This window comes from Corvus brachyrhynchos, unplaced genomic scaffold, assembly GCF_000691975.1.
Source record: "Corvus brachyrhynchos isolate BGI_N302 unplaced genomic scaffold, ASM69197v1 scaffold142, whole genome shotgun sequence".
Lineage (NCBI taxonomy): Eukaryota > Metazoa > Chordata > Aves > Passeriformes > Corvidae > Corvus > Corvus brachyrhynchos.
In genome coordinates this window covers 3,132,203-3,151,396 of record NW_008237226.1, presented here as the reverse complement: position 1 = coordinate 3,151,396, position 19,194 = coordinate 3,132,203, and the positions used below count along the sequence as shown (strand labels likewise).

The 19,194-nt window shown below is 38.1% G+C and overlaps 1 protein-coding gene across 5 annotated transcripts in view; it reads right to left on the bottom strand.

Moving 5' to 3' along the window:
• Positions 1–19,194, bottom strand: part of CDK14 (cyclin dependent kinase 14) — a 320,052-nt gene that overhangs the window by 44,003 nt on the left and 256,855 nt on the right. The gene's annotated exons all lie outside the window — the stretch shown is intronic.

Sequence of the window (19,194 nt, the reverse complement as noted above, 5' to 3'; positions counted from 1 at the left end):
AGTGACTCCAAATAGTTCTGGATTCACATGACGTGCACCCAGCACAGTACTGTCACTCAAAAAGGAGAAAGAACTACCAGTTAAGTCCAACTCCATGGTTCAAGAAACTCCCTCCTCAACTTATTTTCTCCTTTGGTGCACTCACAGTCTTAAATTTTTTATTACCCAGTAAAATTCACTCTAAAAGAAACAACTCTTAGAATAACAAAATAAAAAGGAAACACATTTCCCTCCCTTAAATCAAAACCACTGTGCCAGCCTGGAATTCCCTAATGACAACGTGAGCCCAAGACAGAACAATGGCATAGTTGCTTGATAAATCATAGAAAGTGAAATTAATGTTTTATAGATGCGAATGGAAAAGTCTTTCAGGAAACCAAGGTTCTGCCAGGATGTCATTCCAAAACACAACAGAATGAGACACCAGAATACAAATAAAACTGTGCAACATTTCCTATGACCCTTTTGGTGGTCCATCTAAGTCACACGGAGAACTGTATGAAAAGAGAGTGGAACACATTTTTTTAAAATGAACACTGATCCATTTCCCACCTGCTGTGTTATTTCTCAAAGAATGCAACAGGAGAGTTGAAGCTCAGATCTACAACTTTCCAAGTGGAAAGGCAAGTCCATGGCAACACAAATGATACCATTCTGCATGTGTGTGTACCTACACACAAATGTTTCTCATTCCCTTTCAGCTATACCCCATTGCTCTTGCTCAAAATTCCACAACTCTCAAGGATTTGTTTTCTGCATTGTATCACCAGTGCTGAAGTTTGCACTTCATACACAAATAAGCAGCCCAAGTAACTTTACAATCTTATGTATTCTAACATTATGAGCTGTCACTGTTTCTTTCAACAATTTTTGCTCAGTGATCAATTAGCCACTGTATAAGCATGGGGAGTCACCATATCCACCCTCCTGTTACTGTCATAAAAAGAAATGACCATTCCTTTATTAATATTTAGCGTTTGATAAAGACAGCTTTTGCTATGTGCTCAAATTTTACTTTGTGTATTACTCTAAAAGACCAGAGTATAGATTTGTCTGGAAACTACTTTTTGCCTTCCAATTATTAAAACCAGTATTTTATTTTAAATTTTATTTTCATTAGCTCACTCCCTGTTGACAAAAATGCCCTGCTTAAAGCACATTAAAATAGTGAATCACAAAATGGATGCTCTAATTTACTAAATAAAGTGGAAAAAGTAAAAGACAATGTAATAAAAAGATAAAGCCTTCATAAAGAACTGCAGCAATTATATCTCCACAGCTACAATATAACCCAAAACTTTGCAAACGCTTTGATTATTGAACCATGGCTGAAGTGAATAATTTGGCTTTCACTAAGAAAACAAGCACATTCATTCTCACTACAATGGAGAGAGGCAGTTTTAATTAAACCTTATCAAAAGATGAATAAAGAATAAACTCAATACCCATTCTACAGGATTCTATTTTCATCTGTTTAGTTTAAGCTTGCCATGTTCATGCAATAATTAACCACTGTCCAAGGAATGCTGGAGTTGTGTTAATGTTGGTAAAGATTTAATTAGTTCAATTATCTGGAGACTATTGAAGGCTCAGCATAGTACCAATTTCTTCAGGCTTTATACATACCTCAGATCAAAATATATTAAACTGAAATACAAGTGAACAAAGAAAATTTACTATTTCACTTCAGCTACTGAATGAATGTGTGTTTAATAATTTTATTGCCCTCGTTTTAGAATGAGGTTTCAGAAATAGAATATGTAAGCTGTGACTTACCCAGTCTTCCAGATTAGCTGGTGGGTTTTTTTTTCCTAAGTCATCTTATATTTTAAACAAAATTAAGTTTACTTTAGAAAAGAAAACCCAATACTTCTTTAAGCAGGAAAAAGTATAGTTCCTTTTACATTTTTTCTCCCCACTGCCTACATATTTTACGTCTTTCAAGGAAAGTGAGGCATTTAAAAAGCATTGAAAGCAGTGACACAGACAACTGTTTCAATCTGTCAGACAGCATGGACAGACAGTAGGGATCATTTTAGAAAATAGAGCGGCCCCCCAGCGCCCTGACCTTCCTGGTGGGAAAGCGAACACAGTGCAGTGCTTGACAAGCTCACCAACAAAGGAGTATATTTAGTGCCCCCAAATTCTGACACGCTTCTCACAGGAAAAAACGCAAACTGGGATGAGGCGTCGTTGACTACGGCTAACAAAGGGTGAGTTCTAATTGGAGATTGCACCATTACTGTGAAACAAAAAGGAAGAGATGAAAAGTGAAAACACCACTTCACTACATGCAGACTGTAAGCGTTGGAGTGAGCCCAGTTCCTATTTTTTAAAACTGTTCAACTCCATATTAGATGCTATTCAACTTGCAAACCCTCTGGATCTGTATGTGCAGCTCCTGCTGCCTTTGGTGGGAACAGAACCCAGGAATGGGAGCATTAGAAGATTTCCCTCTTTGTGTTACTAAAATATTATCATTAGCTATTCTTTAAAAGGGATGTTTGAATAAACCATGTTCATTTTCCTGTAAGGTTTAAATGACATTGTTTATTACTACCATGGTCTGTCCTTTGTTTTCCCAACAGTGTGTTTTGGAGTATGAGTTCTTTATAACCAGTGAAGGCTGCACAAAGATGGCCAGCACATGAGAAGGTCACAGGAGTTTATCTCCTTGAGGAGCTAAACACTGTAGGAGGATGTTATCTTTTTCTTATGAAGCAATAAAAACTTATGAGTTAATACAAAAGTAACTGTTTTGAAATTGCATTCTACATTATAGCCAGGCAGGATTCAAGCTGCTGGTCTCTTTAGGCAGTCATAAACTCCTTTACAGATTGCACTGCTATGCTTCCAATCAGTAAATACCATTTGGTAAATAACCCTTGTGAAACACTGTACCTTATTTTCTACTACTCACTTCAGCTTGAAAAAGGTAAACACTTCAAGGAATAAATTAAACTAATAAGAGAAAATGTGAACTGCACACTGGGTGCCAATTGATGCCTCAATTCAGCTCCCATTTTTACCAAAATTTTATCTCCCCTTCCAGTTTTCTCTAGGGTGGAAGAAAAAAGGGAGATGCTGAAATTCATTCAGGCTTTTCTTGATTCCAGATGGCAGATAATCCTCAGCAAGCAACAGGATATAGCATATTTTCCATCAACCACCTCCCCTTTCTGACGACTGATTTTTAAGTTGCACCAACAATTTGAGGACTGGAGGTGCCCCATGGCCTACTGATTGAAGACTTGCTTCTGCCTGTGTTTCTGTGAGAATTTATGACAACCGTGTGGGAGAAAATAAGGCTAATAGATGATTAAGTATTTAATGATTCACATCTATCATTCGCTGAAAAAAACCTCAGCTGAAACATCATTGTCTGAGTGAGCTTAAAGAAGCATTTCAGGTTAAAAATACCACCCCAAACAAGTCAGAGCATGTATAACTGAGAGTCAAATTTCATCATACGTGGACTCATTTAATAATATTAACAGGATTGTAATTTTTCCCCTTAATTATAACTATTAAGCAACTGTAGAGTAACCACAAATATATCCATACAGGTATATCCAATGTCATATTCTCTGGTATCTTAGAAATTGCTTCATCTTCTTTCCCAGAATTTCACCAAACCTTAAAGACAGTACTCATTTTTACTGGAGAAAATTCAAGCTCTATTCAGGCCAGGATGTTGCTCGCCCTAACATAAAGCATTACTGAGAAACATATGTTGCTTTACAATGACTATTAGTTACAAAGCTTATGAGAAAATGAGCTAAGTATGTACAGACACATTGCTAGAACAAACTATACATTTACATTTATATTTATATTTTATATTTTATATTTATATGATATATAGATGTGTGTATATGTGTACACACACACACACACTATTTCCATGAGTATTACTATCTGAATAACTAATTCAGTACTAGCTAAAATCATTAAGGCTATGGCAATCACATGCAAAAAAATTGCAGCAACAAAAAGCAAAAGCCATCTATTTCAGGTGCTATGCTGCTAGACGACCTATTTGGTGCCTAAATATTAATCATACGCCTGAGATGGTGTTCTTTGTCCCATGTGAAAACCTTGGAAGCTGGCAGTATACACTGTAAGTGGATAGTCTTCTAAGGAGGAGTAATTTGCCTGCCACCACCTTTAAATAGTTTTGCCTTTTTTTGAAACACAATTCAGTTATTTTATCTGGAAAAGCTCTAAGGCATGGGCTGGGTCTGCTACAGATTAAGTACAAAAGAGGTTTGAGGCTTCTGGCTCATCTCTCAGGTGAGAAAAAAAACTCCCAGATAGTACAGAAAAGATCTTAGTAGAAATACAACACTTTACCCCAACTAAATTTCAAAACACTTGTTTTTAGTTGGTGTGAAACTGTCTACTTGTTTAAAAAAGAACTGTGCTGGCAGCAAGGAGGCAGCAAGATTTTGTCTGCCTCAAACCTGAAGAGTATCTGATTTTTGTGCTCTCTGCATTTTGAGAACATAATTCTCCCCTTTTTCTCCTAGTCTGAAAACATTTTGTGATATATGAGTTTGGGCAAGAAGTATTGGGGAACTTTGTCTACACCAAAAACGGAACTTTAGGGTATTTTGCGAAGATAATGAAAAGAACTTGTTCAGGTCTGCAGTGTAAGTAATTTTTACCACACAAATTCCTCGCTTTTGTGTTAGCAAAGAGGAATACTTTGAGTTTTTCAGTTTAGGAGATCTTCAAACAGACAACAGTGTGTAAACAATCCCAAAGTACATAACTTTACTAGAACAACCTCCAGTCTGTGTGCAAGGGCTTCAGAAAGGCCCCTTCATCAGATTTCCTTCTGCTCTTCACACTGAACAAAGCTTTGGCTGACAATACCGAAATCTCCTCCTTTATTTGGATTAAACCCCCTTTGCAGGAGAAGTATGCAAATGCTATACGTGTTTCTCTTGCTGAGGCTACTCTAACCCAGCTATCTTTTCACTGTCTATTTTCCCCCAGCAGACCATCCTATCGGCTGACAAGGGGGACCAGCCTTTTAATTCAATCTTTCACAACACTGACAGTTGGATGCTGGGGCCTGCCATGAACTCTAAAAGGAGCTCATTTAGTCATAATTAACTATTCCCTGCATATTTCCTAAGGTATGGTAATTGTGCTAAAAGCCAACAAGTGAAGCATTCATTCTGGTTTTCTTTTAAACTTTTATTTTTCCACAGCAGCCTCTTTCTCCCCTCCTTCCCCCCAACCCCCCGCCTTTTTTTTTTATTTAATCTTTTCTTTCTTTCTTTTCTTCTTCCTTGGAAACATTTAGAGTAAAGAAAAGGAATGACGGTGGAGATAGGGAGCTGCAGAAAACTGTGATGTGGGCAGTTCAAAAGGCAAAGTCTGCCATACGATACAGGACCCCATGGCAGCACTGAGCTATTCAGCTGGGTAAAACATAAAGAGAAATGAAATGAGTAGAATAGAGCTATGTCATTAATGCAGAATGATGGACATCCTATCTGGGTAACAGGGAGTCATGAATATACATTTCTAATTCCTTAGATATGGTGATAAGTGATCTCTGTTTCTATTAGCACCAGAGTATGTGTACTTGAACAACCTAAAATCTTCAAGTTACGCAGATGTAAAGCACTTTACACACTATTCCTCCCTCCTCCCCACAACACAAACATATACCATGTCCCACTGCATGCAGTGGGATTCTCACAGGGATAAGGTATGATGGATCCAGCTCACGTTTATCATTGTTGAGATGGGAAGCTTTGGGAATCTGACATGGATTATTTACCTTAAAAGGCAACATATAATCTCAAGTCTTCCCTTATCTGCTTTCTGGTTTAGTTTAAAGGAAGGAAGGGTTGACAGCACTCTCTGTTTACTTATAGGCTTTGCACCTGTTGAAATTGTCCTGCCTTTCAGAAAGTTTGGGACCTACTAGACACCTTTCCATCATAAATGTACATAGTGCATATACAAAAGCAAGAGAAAACAAAGCTAAATGTCTTCGCATTCCAACCTCCTTTCCATTTGGATGTGCACCAGGAGCAAAGAAATCACTGGCCTTTGCAAAGAATGAATGACAGGGCCATGTGTGTGCATGTGTGTGCTGGGGGCAGTGTGTTAACACTGCAAATTTAGCAACTGTGCCAAAAGGGCCAGACACAGCACTTCCTTATTCTTATGCAGCATTTTTCCAGAGACAAAAAATGTGATACGGCCTTCCATGAACAAGGTGAGTAGGATTTGTGAACTACAGAATTTATATTCCATGTTTCAGGCATAATGTAACAAAGTCAATAAACAAAGAGATAAGGAAGAGAGAGGGCAAAACTTCAGACAAGGTCATGTAACAACTCATTTTGCTTATGTTCACATATTAAAGATCCTGTTTTCACTTTTTAGTAGCGTTCATCTATAAATATACTACATTTGCTTTAAACATGTAAAATATTTAAGAATTAAAAAACTGCATTTTTTTTCATTCAAACACTAGAGTACAAACACTGTTCTGAAAAAAGAATCTTAATGTTGAAGAGTAAGGTGGGTAAAATGTTTCTAAAATCCTTTTTGCCTCCCTTTATTTCTAGACTATACGGAATTTGTGGACCAATATGGTTTTTAATGGCAGGCAAAACCACACTAAGACCCAAGCTGACAGGCTGTTGCTGAAACTCTTAATGATCTGTTTTATCATCATGATCTGGGATTTTGTTTTCTTAGGGGAGGAGGTTCGGGGGTGGGGGATGTTTGTTTAACTTCTGTTCGTTATTGTGATCACAACACACAGTGGATTAACAACAGAAATTTAAAACAGAGCATCTCTCAATAGACATGAGCTGAAAACGGTGATGTTTGTTACCAAGAAACTGTGCTTGTTTCCATGCAAATAAAATAGCTGAGAAACACCACATAGATAAGAAGCTTTGCAGATCTCACCTGGCAGAGCTCCTGCTTTTTTGCCCACAGTTTTCTAGCTGCTCTCAAGCAGTGTTGCTTCCTCCAGGCCAGATCCTGAAGCCCTTTTTTCTACCTCTAATGGTCCTGTAAGGACCCATGTGTTCAGACTGCATTGTGTTTACTTCCTTCCACAGGAACTCATGGAAAGAGAATTAGGTTTCTAAATCACTCTGCTCCATTGAGGCACATTTCAAACATTTTTCTAAATCCCCAGGTGTGCTACAGTTTCTCTGCCCGGCATTTAGGAGTCTGGATGAAGAAGGGAAGACTGTCCTGCCATCTGGTGACATGAGCAGTGCTCTGACTCACTGGCAATTCTCCTACTTTTGGTACCACACAAGCTGGTACAGTAGTTTCCCAGCAAATTGTGAGGTTTGGAGATGATTTTGGGAGAGGACACCCTACACAAGAGAGCAAGTACAGGACTTGAAAATTCTGAAAATCTCAGCTTTTATGTTCTTTGAGGAAAACCAGCAAGGGTTAATGATCAAAAAGCAATGTTCCAGCTACTAAGGAAACCAAAATCAAGACTTATGCACAAAGTTCCTGCTCAAGGATTTTGACAGGGTCAGGTCAAGAAATCTTCAATATGCTCAATCTATCTAAATGTACCTCCTTAAAGGTTTAGTAATATATGTAAATAATTTGTGGGGTGTTTAATGTAGGGGGAAGACTTAGTAAAAACACCCAAAATGGTGTTGAGGCAAAGCCTTAGAAAAGAATTTTGAGAGAAATATCCTTTTACTGCAGCCCAAGTTAACAACACAGATGAAAAAGTTTAAAAAGTGAATGATATCAAAGTCAAGAACTACACACATACATTAAAAAAACGGTATGGCCCAATCCTGGGTTCAATTTACAGATTGTTTTATACTGCTCTATTTAATTTGAAATATAATACATAAAGCAAAAGTTGAAATGTTACTGATTGAACCACATTTCATCAACAGTTGCTCACATTACATAGAGTTATTTAGATGACCTCAGGGCTCCCTGGATTTTTCCAACACTCTACATATCCACCTTCTAAAAAGACAAAGGCAATTCATACAGAAAGTGTTTTTACACACAAGTAATGATAAAAGGAGCCACTGATGGAATATGGGCCATGTGTTAGAGCTTCTTCTCTCCTGAAAAGGAATTCACAGAGATTGGTAATATCACAGAATAGACACTAGCAAGTTCCAATGATTTCTCAGAAATTTGGGGGAGAAAAGATATAAAAATCAGATTATGAATATGTGATTTTCCCACTCATTGCTTCTGCCTGATCTTCCCTGGAGAGTCAAGGAACAAACCAGTATTTATTTAGAATAGAGAAGTCAGGGTTTGAGTGAATGACAAACAACTGCAGGAATAGTAAGTTTTGAGGGGCAGTAAGGAATTTACTACTAATTCCTTCCTGGCTACTATTCTTCATTTGAATTATCAAGTTCCTAGGAGGTAAGAAAATACTTGTGTCAGTTTTGAAAAAACAGAAGTTGGTTAAAAAATGGGGAGTAACGGTTAAATTCTTTCTTCTGTTTCAGACTACACTTCTTTTTCTTGCCAGAAAATGTAGATATGTGGGAAATATTAGTTATTTAACTATTTTTTCTAATTCTGAGTGATAACTTCTTTGGTCATGAACCTAGGACATACAAAGGTCACTAATCCGTGTCACACACAGTCCTAGAAAAGAGCTTATCTGTACCTGCCAGATTTTCTAGCCAAAATATCCTTCTGCTTATGTCCAAGCAGCTGTTGCCAGATGCAGACAGATACTACAGCTACCACAGGTCCCTCAAATATACCTCAGAGCTAAAATCTAGCACGTCTTTCCAGTGCTGACTGATCCTTGTCTTTACTCCATGGAGCTAAGAGACCTGGAGATCTCCCGGTTTACTCTCTTTTCCCAGCAGAAGCCTAATTTTCAAACTCCATACAAATAATTTAAATGCATATCACTTCCCCTAACAAAGTACCAGAGCAGACATTAAGTAATGAATACTTTCTGAACTTTTCGAATTGGTTTCCAGTTTTTTACTTAAATACTTAATACATAAATACTAGTTGGGCATCTGCAGAGCTACCCAGGGTGGGAAAAATTCTACCACAGGATCTGCACAGAGGACATTTTATTCTGATATTTTTCTCTCTTTATTCAGCTTTGCAAAGGACTGAGCCTGTGTGTTCATTAGTGCAGACTACAGCAGCCAGTGTTCATGGTGCCTATCTGAAAGAACTTTACACTAAAAAGGTATCTGGAAGGTAAAGAATGCCCTTTTTTAGTAACTTTTCTTTTTTGCAAACTAGCAGACTGTTAATGCTGAGCTTTTTACATTAAATACAAAACAGAAAACACTCATCTGTAAGGCTCTGTACAAGTATTTTGATTAAGAAAGTCCTTTTAAAAATCTGACTGATTCGCATTTGGTGGAGAAAGGGAAAACCAACAGCCTGTGGTTACTCAATAAAGCAAATGCTAGCTACTCCATTACCAACTTAAAAACTTTGATGGATGGAAGAAAATGAAAGCTGAAAAAAATCATCAAGACTCTGAACAGTAAGGAAACATTCCTCAGCATCCAACCAAGAGACTGCTTAAGCATGAGCTTCAAACTTCTGAGAGAAGTACAAGTTTAACATATAAAGGACAAAATTCCTTAACAAGAGATACAGTCTGCAAAATAGTTCTTCAGGACCCCTTCCAGCCTTTAAGTCTCATTTTCTCAGCCTGACATGGTATTGCTGTCTCTACATCAGTTTTGATAAGGGAGCCAGCTCTACTACTCCCATTGCAGTCTATGGAATTCTCCCATTGTCTTCAGGAGGAGCAGAGCTAGACACAAAGCTGCACAAAGATGCCATGAGTCTGGCAGGTACCATGATCTCACCTTATTTTCTTAACATTTCTGAAAAAACCTGTGTGTGGGGGGAAAATCTATGCAGTCATTTCTACTGATATGCAATATGCCTTTCATATGAAAATACAGACCAGTGAAGCAAATGAATGGTTAGCAATATTAATAGCCAGGGGCTTGTTAAACTGCCTAGGATGAAGAGTTTGCCTGCAATTTTACCACTACAGGGTATCTTGGAGAAGACTAAGCATTTTGTAATGTTGATATTTTATATATGCATTCTTTAAGTCCCTGTCAGGCAGCAGACCCTGTAGTCTTCCTTTCAGATTAAATTTTATACAGTAAGCCTGAATGCTTTATTTATTTTTAAATCCATACTTTCTAAGGGTATGTAGTTTTTCTTGGAAATAAAATTATATCATGCAACTGAAATTGCATTCTGATTTTATGCAGTCAGACTAAGCATTAAAAATGAGCTCTTTTATAATTCAGCTTGCGACAGGAACGTCTTTTTACAACAGCAGCTTGCAGAAAACCCCCAACCCCACTTCATCCAGAAGACAAACCACTGCCCCATGTTAATAATGAATGCAACTCATATCTACTGCATTCTGTTAAATTGCTAAAATTGCCCAGATAAACCATTTGAGAGTATGTCAGGTTTAATTAATACAACATGACCTGATCACTTCCACAGTTGGGAAGAAAGAAGTTGGCATTCTTTAAATCCAGAGCTCAACCTGGAGATTATGCTAAATTGCTTCATTCATAGTCCACGCTCCTCCGCACATGTCAGGAGGACAGCATTTGTCCCCTCTAGTGATAAACAAATTATACATGAAATCAATTCCACTTCACAATAATTTTCCCTATTGGGTATTATCTTTCCTCCTCTGCTCCCTCCAGTTAAGCTTGCATCCTGTAACTTGCTAATGAGCTGGGGGCTTTCTGTTCCAGGTGGCACCCCCTGCCTCGAAGTCATGACATTTCCCATTTCGAATGCTGCTGGCATTTTTCGACAGCTCCTGCTAACCAGCCTTTTTGACCTGCACTAAGAGGAACTCATCTGATCGAATGCTCTAACCTGCCAATCACGGCAGCAAATGATCTTCCCAAGGCAGGAGGGGGGAAAAAAGGGAGAGCAAGAGAGGGGGAGTGAGAGAGGCAGCTAGAGAGAGTGATGGAGCAGGCAAGCAGGCAGCCTCTGCAGCTACCTAATGAGAGTACTTTAAGTCTCTGAGGCAGCTGAAACATTGAAAAACTGGTGGGAAAATTAGGACAGAACTGAATGCCTGGCGCTGTTATTACTGCTTTCTTTACACCCTGAGATCATTTTGAAAGCAATACCTCTGAGATGTGCCATTTTCAAAAGAACAGAAGTTAATTTTACCATATAAATAGAAAACACATATATTTTTCCCTGCCACCATCAATATGCAAACCTCATAATTCTGCTCTGCCAAATGGTGTTCTTTACAGAATTAATTAGGAGCAGTAAGCTCGTTAAATGAGTATCTTCACCTAGGGATGATTATGAATATTTTTTTGTTGTTGATGTAAGCCATAAATAGCACTTTTAACCTAATTTAAATGCTGGCAACATTTACACCTCCATATTTACAAATGTCTGCTCACAGATACATAAAACAACAAATACAGTATCTGCAGAGTCTAGATGTCATTTCATGGGCTGAAACCAAGCAGAGTCATGATAATGACTCAGTTGTTTTGATTTTGTTCCTTTTACGATGTGACAGATTACTTAGTGCTGAATCTTTCAAGTACACAAGGACAGATTTAATTGTGTAGATTTTCCTTCCCTTCAGATTATAAACTAACTAGATTTTAATACACATGTAACACACATACTGAACAAAAGATGTACTAAAAGCAATTGTAAAATAAAAATTTCAGAAAGAAAACTTAAATAAAAAGGCTGTGATCGTATTGTTACAACAAAAAAAGCCAGAAAATATAATGCACAATTAGTCTTTATATTAACATCAAAAGAGAGTTACAGAAGTGGCTCTACAGAATTAAAATCTAGGTTACTAATGGCAGAGAATGATCGCCCATAATTACTAATTCAAAATACATACATGGTCCAAAACAACATTAATAATTTATAACAAGACCACAAAATTATGGAAATACCCAATTTTGTTTCCACTTCTTAAAATATCCAAAGATGCTATTCCAGGGCTATTCTTCTACATTAGATATTTTTATTTGAGAATTCAGTATTTTTTCCTGAAGTTTTTGAGTCTTCCTCCTGAGACTTAACAATTAACACTAGGAAGATGTGGGAAACCCATCCATCCTCATCCCAATTATGGGGCAGAATAAATTAATGTAATTTATTAACTGAATTGTAAACTATTGCTACATTTTTAGGCAAGAATCTTCCCACAACTAGGAGTATTCAGTTCACATTTACTTTAATGGGTGTTGCCTTCAGACCCAATTTTGCAGTCGTTGGTGTAGTTTGTTTATTTCATGGAGAATCAGGCAATGTAAGCTACAGACCCAAAATGGCACCACAAAGCTTGTCCTCCACAGAAAAAATTCTGGTATGTGGAATGACTAAAATTATTTTTTTGTTTACAATTTGGCCAAAAGTAAAATGTTCTGTTAACTCTGAATGCTGCAAATTGGTGCCTGAGAGGCAATGCCTCTCATTAGCTTTGCTGTCTCTCTGGGTTATGGGCTGTGTGTCAGCACTGGAAGCCTCTGCTTTGTCTGGAAACCTCAGTTTCTCCCCTCCAGTGGTTCCACTTTCCTCTTAGACAAAGCCTAACTGAGGAGTCACGTGAGGAAATAATCCTAAAGGAGAGGTGACTGTCCATGGGAGAATAGGGAGAGTTGAGACCTGCTTTTGCCTCCCTCCCAGTCATTGTCAACTAGACTGTTGTCCTCGCCGCATTCAAATGTCATCCCAGACTTTCAGCCCACTGGAACTCAAACGGCCTTTCATGCCTAGACACTTCTTAAGCATGAACAGACCACAAAGACTGTCTAGTGGGAATTGCTTGCTATCCTAATATTAATAATGCAATATAGTACACTTTGGCACAGAGGATTCCACCTTTCGTCTCCTAAATTTATGAGCAAACAAACTGGAAAGACAGATAAACAGCACTGCAACTGAGCACATGCATTCATGCAAATATCACTAATATCTTTCCTACAGCATAAATGACTGTAAAATTACAAACCTCTACACTAAAAATTATTTGAAAATGAATCTTCACAGTACTGTAGGCAAGTTATCATGCATTAGAAATGAACTGAAAACAGGCTCCATACTATGCCATGGTACGGGGAAATAAGGTATTGTCCTTCTACAGAAGTTATCCATAACAGTAGTAATGCCTTGTTTTCCTTCTGCCAGATCTGCAGCTGATTTTGCCAATTTAAAAGAAAAAATGTCAATAAATAGTTTAAAAAAAATAATTTCAATAAATATGTAGCCACTAGTTTCACACAGAATGATATAGAGCATATGACTACAGGGAAGAAATCAATATCTCCTAGCAATGGAGGTTTGAAATACTTGTCCTACCAAGTGGAGTATTTAACAATAAAATGTGAAGACCTTCCCCTCTCTGTTCTGCTTCTTTTCTTTCCTTCTTCTTTCCTAAAGAGACTCCTATGATTTTAGAAATCCTAATTATGCCTACTTATTTCCTTATACTTATTTCCAGGCATAGATGCTGTCCTGGTCTATCATTCTCCAGGTTGGACAAGATTTCATCACAACTGGTGTTCAGCTTCCTTAGAAAGACCATCCTTCCCAATTCACTTTCCTCTGTGCCTTAGGTTACCAACTTTGTAAATAAAGAAAGTCAAGAGACCATGCATTCTACTACTTAACACAGTCACAATTAAGTGACTGTATTTCATGTGACAACAGACATGGTGAGCTGTTACAGTACAGAAACATCATTAAACTATTTTCTAAGCCTTCCATTAAAAACATTTTCTAAGCCTTATGAATTCCTTGACCAGATGGTGGGTTTCCTTTACTGGGGCATACCTGGGGACCCAAGGGCACAGCTCCTCCATCCTCAGTCCCCAAATGTCACTTAGGTAAGATGGGCAGTTTATACAAAGACAGCCTGGCACTGGACAGCTATTTGCTCAGTTCATTTCACCTGCTATGCAGAGTCCAGAGAATATGGGGGGATTTTCATTATGGTTGAATAGAGGGCAAAATTCAGTCTATAACTTTCATTTCAGATTAATAGAAGTAAGATAACAGATATCACAAGGAGAATGTAGACCAATGCCTGGAGTTTTTCCCTTGTGTGTTATATTTAGGGTATATTCCAGCAGTGTGGTGATCTTATTCTTCAATATTAAGTAAAGCACAGCTGGAAGAGTCTCATAAAGCCATTATGTTGTTAACATAAGAAAAGAATGGCACTGAAAGTACCAGAGAGCCAAAAAATATCTTGGATTCTGCAGTTATCTTTCACAGCTTAATACTAATTTAACATTTTACAAAACTGATGTTACAATTTCAACTTTGTTTAGTACTATCATTACTGGACTCAAACCTAAATTGCTTTCAGCTGCCCACCACAACTGCATCTTATTAGCCTTTTCAGGAAAGCCAATTTATGCAAATCCAGTATTAGTTAAATAATTTAACTGACCCTCAACATTCATGCATAGACACTGTCTGGCACTAAAAGATGCAAGAGAAATTTAAACCTCCCATCTTCAGTGCTTAGGCTTCCATCTTTTCAACTGCAGGAGCACAATGACTGTTTATACACATCTATCTGAATTCATCTATTAAAAAAAGCATTAAAAAATTAAACTGCTAACTGATGTGCTTTTATAGCTCTGCTTTTCTCTCCCAATCTGGTTTTACACTAAATTTCAAGATTTCACACATATAAAGCACTACTGGCTACTTTCAGCTTTTGATTAAATCAATAGTGACAAAATCTGGCTGATATGCAGTCTGTCAGTCCAGAATTTCTCTTTTATGCAGCCCTTTCTCCACCGTAATGATTACAGTTTTATCACCTGAAGCTACAGAGATGAAGACTTAGATGCATAGTATATGTTTTTCCACAGTGTTTTAGCAACACTGGGATACCCAGAACAGAGTGAATGCAGGGGAGTAGTGAATGAAAATGACTTTTCAATACTGACTGCTGGACACATACACTGCTGGACTACAGCTTCCCTGTGGCTTGACTAGGGCAAGGCAGGCAAAAATTATGTTCCCACACAGCAGTGCTGATGAGACACTCCTAAACAATTTATAAATATAAAACTGAGGATGACAAACAAAAATGAAACTATTTGGATGGAGATGCAACAACAGTCACCCCTCTAGCTAGCAAAGAGAAAAAGGAAATTTTACATAATGATTCTCTGCTGCTGAAAACACACCCCATCAGAAGCAATCAAATAACCAGCATTTTTTGCCATTGTAGTGTCACCTCTTCAGCTTTATTCTGTTTTACACAGCTGAGCTGGCCCGAATGACGCCATCGGTCCTGCGATTGGCTGGGCTGGTGTCAGTTGCTGGCTTAAATGGGCACAGAAGAAAGAATTCAGCATCCTGTGATTGAAATTCAGGATTGCTCGGATGCATGCGCATGTGGCGAAGCAATACAAATAAAGACCACTTTTTGTTTTGCTTCAGTGAATTGTCAAAGAGATTTAGAAAGCCAGGGGATCTCATTATGGTAATACAGGTTAAATACTTTAAAAGCATATGGTGTTACCATCCTGAATGAAGCTGTCCCTGCTGGCTCCAGGCAGCAGACAATAGGCCAGAAACACATCTCGTGTCTCTGGTCCACCAATGGGAACTGGGGATTATAAATCACCACAAGAAAACATCACGTGCTATCTGGTATCAGGTAATGCCTTGTCTTTTCAATTACTATTTGACTCATCCTTTTCCAGAGAGGAACAGGCTTTAGCCATGTATTCCAGAAGCCAAATGAAAACAGACCTCTAGAATTTCTTAGGGTCCATTCTTGTCTCAATAAAACAGGATCTGTAAAGAGGGATGACTGTAGTATATACAGTATACTTGAACAAGATATGTAGAGACATGTACTTCCACAGAGATGCTTCCAGCCCACGGAGAAAAAAATATCAATGAAAACCATCAAGCACAAAATAAAAACGTTTTGCTTTATCACAAAACTTTAAAGATGCTTAGATATGGTCAAAAGGCCCCATCTAATTCACTGCTGACAGATTCTTCTGTGTGCAGTGATGCTCATTACCACTTATTTGCTAATTTTCTCCAGTAGAGAGCAGCCTCGGCATTGACCTTGCTAACTCCAAATGTCAGGTTTTTCCCCATGGGCATTGGAATAAACATGTTGTCTCTTCTTGGAGCCCAAGACAATGACACAGTGTGGTCCACAAAGACCCTATTAGTAATCCAAGTCTGACAGACATTATATAAGTTTTCAGAAATATGTCTCAGGTTACTGCTTTTTCAAGTGGTAAGTTGATTTGTGAGTTGCAGACAGGCAGCTGAAGCACTACAGTATTTTAAAGACAACAGAAATTCTCAGAGATGCACCAGTTTCTGAGGGCTTAAGACAGGTTCTAATCAATGATGATGGAGCCAATTACAAATTTACTGCCTTTAGTCTCTCTCCTTCAGCAATCTGCCAGAGACTGCTGCTTCCAAAGTTAGCAGATGATGTCTCAACCATTCCTCCCCTAATCTTTTTGCCTTCCTAACCCTAAAGAAAAGTGGATTTAATTCAGTGAGTGCACTATCAGGGCAGTAACATCTGGTAAGTGTGTGAGAGAACAGCAGGAGGTGTTAATTTCTTATCACAGAAAGATTTGGCACAGCATCTTTATTGGGTCTCTCAATTTTATTTCCTATTTCACCCCCAAAACAGGGAAATTAGGAACCAAAGGAAGGAAGGAAGGAAGGACCAGACAAAAGACATAAGACTAGAATTTTCTTCAGCACCAGATTCTGGAGGTGGTTGAAGATGGTTCCTTTGTGAGTTTCTCTAATAAATTTCTTTACAATGTATAAATGTATAAAAATATATATAAAAATAAAATCTTTCCTTTACACATGTGTCAGAGGATTTAACAAGCAACTATCTACAGATTTTCTCTTTCACAGCAGCCTGAAAGATACTGGAATAACTCAAAATTCCAGCTCTTCCTAACTTCCCTGCCATCTCTGTATACGCATAAAGTCAACTCACAAAGCTGAGTTAAACACATATATACCAACCTTGTCCAGGAGACAAGCTAGAAACATTTGTTTGCTATGGTTGGTTTTTTTTTTTTTATAATCAGATTTATTTCCTTGCAATATTTGCCCCTTCTAATTTTCCTTTATCTCACTAGCTGGGATGTTATCTGATTATGCTTGTTGACATCTTCACATCTTGTACTGTTTGCCTCCATCCCTCTAACTCTACTTGCCTTGTTTACCTGTTAACTTCATGGCCCTGGAGAGCTATTGCCATCTTTCCTTCTGCTATTCATGCATCTGTTAGCTTCACTGAGCCTTGTGAATGGAGACTTTGACAGAATATATTGCAATAAATACCCCTTCCCTAATGGTACTCTCTTGCTGACTGCAACTCTTAGTCTTCTGCTGGAGTAACTGACTCATAACACACCCATTTTCCTGACTGAACATCCTACTTGCCAGCCACTACTTTACTGCTTAAAATCACAGCCACCTGCCATTCACCAGACCTTCTTTTCACATTACCAAAATGGCAGTCTGTTTTCCCAGCTCCTTTCATTTTCCGCACTAACTCACACCTCTACTTGCTTGGTAGTCTCATCCCTTTAAAGGTTTCCAAGCATTCTAATAATTCCTCACCCAAATCCATTTTCTGTGTCCACAGTTCTCCTGCTTCCCCACGTATTTTAGTTTCATCTCATTAATCGCTAGCTCTCCACATGGTACAAGTGACAGGACCTCTGTTTGGTACTAATATTTTTCCAGGATTATCTGCTGGTCCCCATCTCATGGCACAAGTCAAATACTACAGCAGGGAGCTGATATGTTATTGCACTGTTAGCACCTAACAGAACAAAGTCCCAAGCCAGAGTGGAAAACTGTAATCAATAATGTACACGTCACAACATTTGCTAAGCGGTTTCAGACCTTTCACAATGAAACATGCATTAAATGGAAACATCCATTAAAACTGTGGTTGAGCAGCCACAACAGTACAGTGATGAATGTAAAGGGTGCATTTGGGTTTTCTCTTTCTGTTCACATATAAAATTTTAAAACAGTAATTTGTACCTGCTCAAATAGATATTCAGTAAGAATGATCCAATGGTTTTCAACTATTTTACATGCTCATTTGCAAATACAAGCCTTCCATTGCGTATTTTATAAATGAAAAATTACATTTGTTTGGAAGCAACAGAAAGGAGGTTCTGTACATGAGAATTGAGATTCTGTACATAAGCTTCTACAGAAAAGGTCTTTAGCACAGGTGGGCACACTCTAAATATACTTTAGATGGATGATATGTTACGTTAGAACAGACAAGGTTGAAGAGATGTCTGCAGGGACACAGCCCCAGGAAAAGGTAGGGATTAGCTTGTCAATAAAGATGTAAACAGACTGCTCTGAGGCAGCCTCATTTCTGACATTAGAGAATCTTAAATGGTTTGTTGGCGAAGAGCTTGTGCAAAAATTGGGGCAGGCTCTCAGCACCAAAATTTGCCTGTCAGGCAAAGACTCTGTAACATTACAGGGTTAAAAAACCCAATCGTACATAAGCACACAACAATAAACCCAAATGTAATTCATTAGAAAACGTTATCTCTGATATTGAAAAAAGCAGACTTAGCTAAATATAGACATCACGTGAATATCAACTACATTTACATGAGATTATATCTTCAAATAGGTATATGAGCAGCATGTGCATTTCTCTCAGCTCCTAGAACTTCTGTAACAAACTGTTATAATGGACTCAACATGCAAAAGTGATGCCATGATGATTTTTTGCCTTTTCTTTTATACCCTTTTACAACTTCTCTACTCTTTGTGTTTTTAGCCTACATTCTTGGACTTGTTTGTTCAGCTAGGAGACTAAACATTTTAGAAGCTTCGTAGCTAGGGATCAGTGTACCCCAGACCCCAAGGTCCTCTCCAGAACACATTCTGTAAACTAAGATAGAACCATCCAGGAAAAGGTTCCTTGGGGAGGGGGGCTCACTTGAGCCTCTCATTGGGGAATGTTTGATAGATGTGCTAATTAGTAACACCTATAATGTTATACCAGATTTTTTGTGGGTGTGCATTGCAGTGTGCATTGGGGTGCATTCCATCTGGATGTAGTGCACCTAAGGATCCTAAAATAAATACTGAGGTAAAATCCCTTTTTCCCTTTTA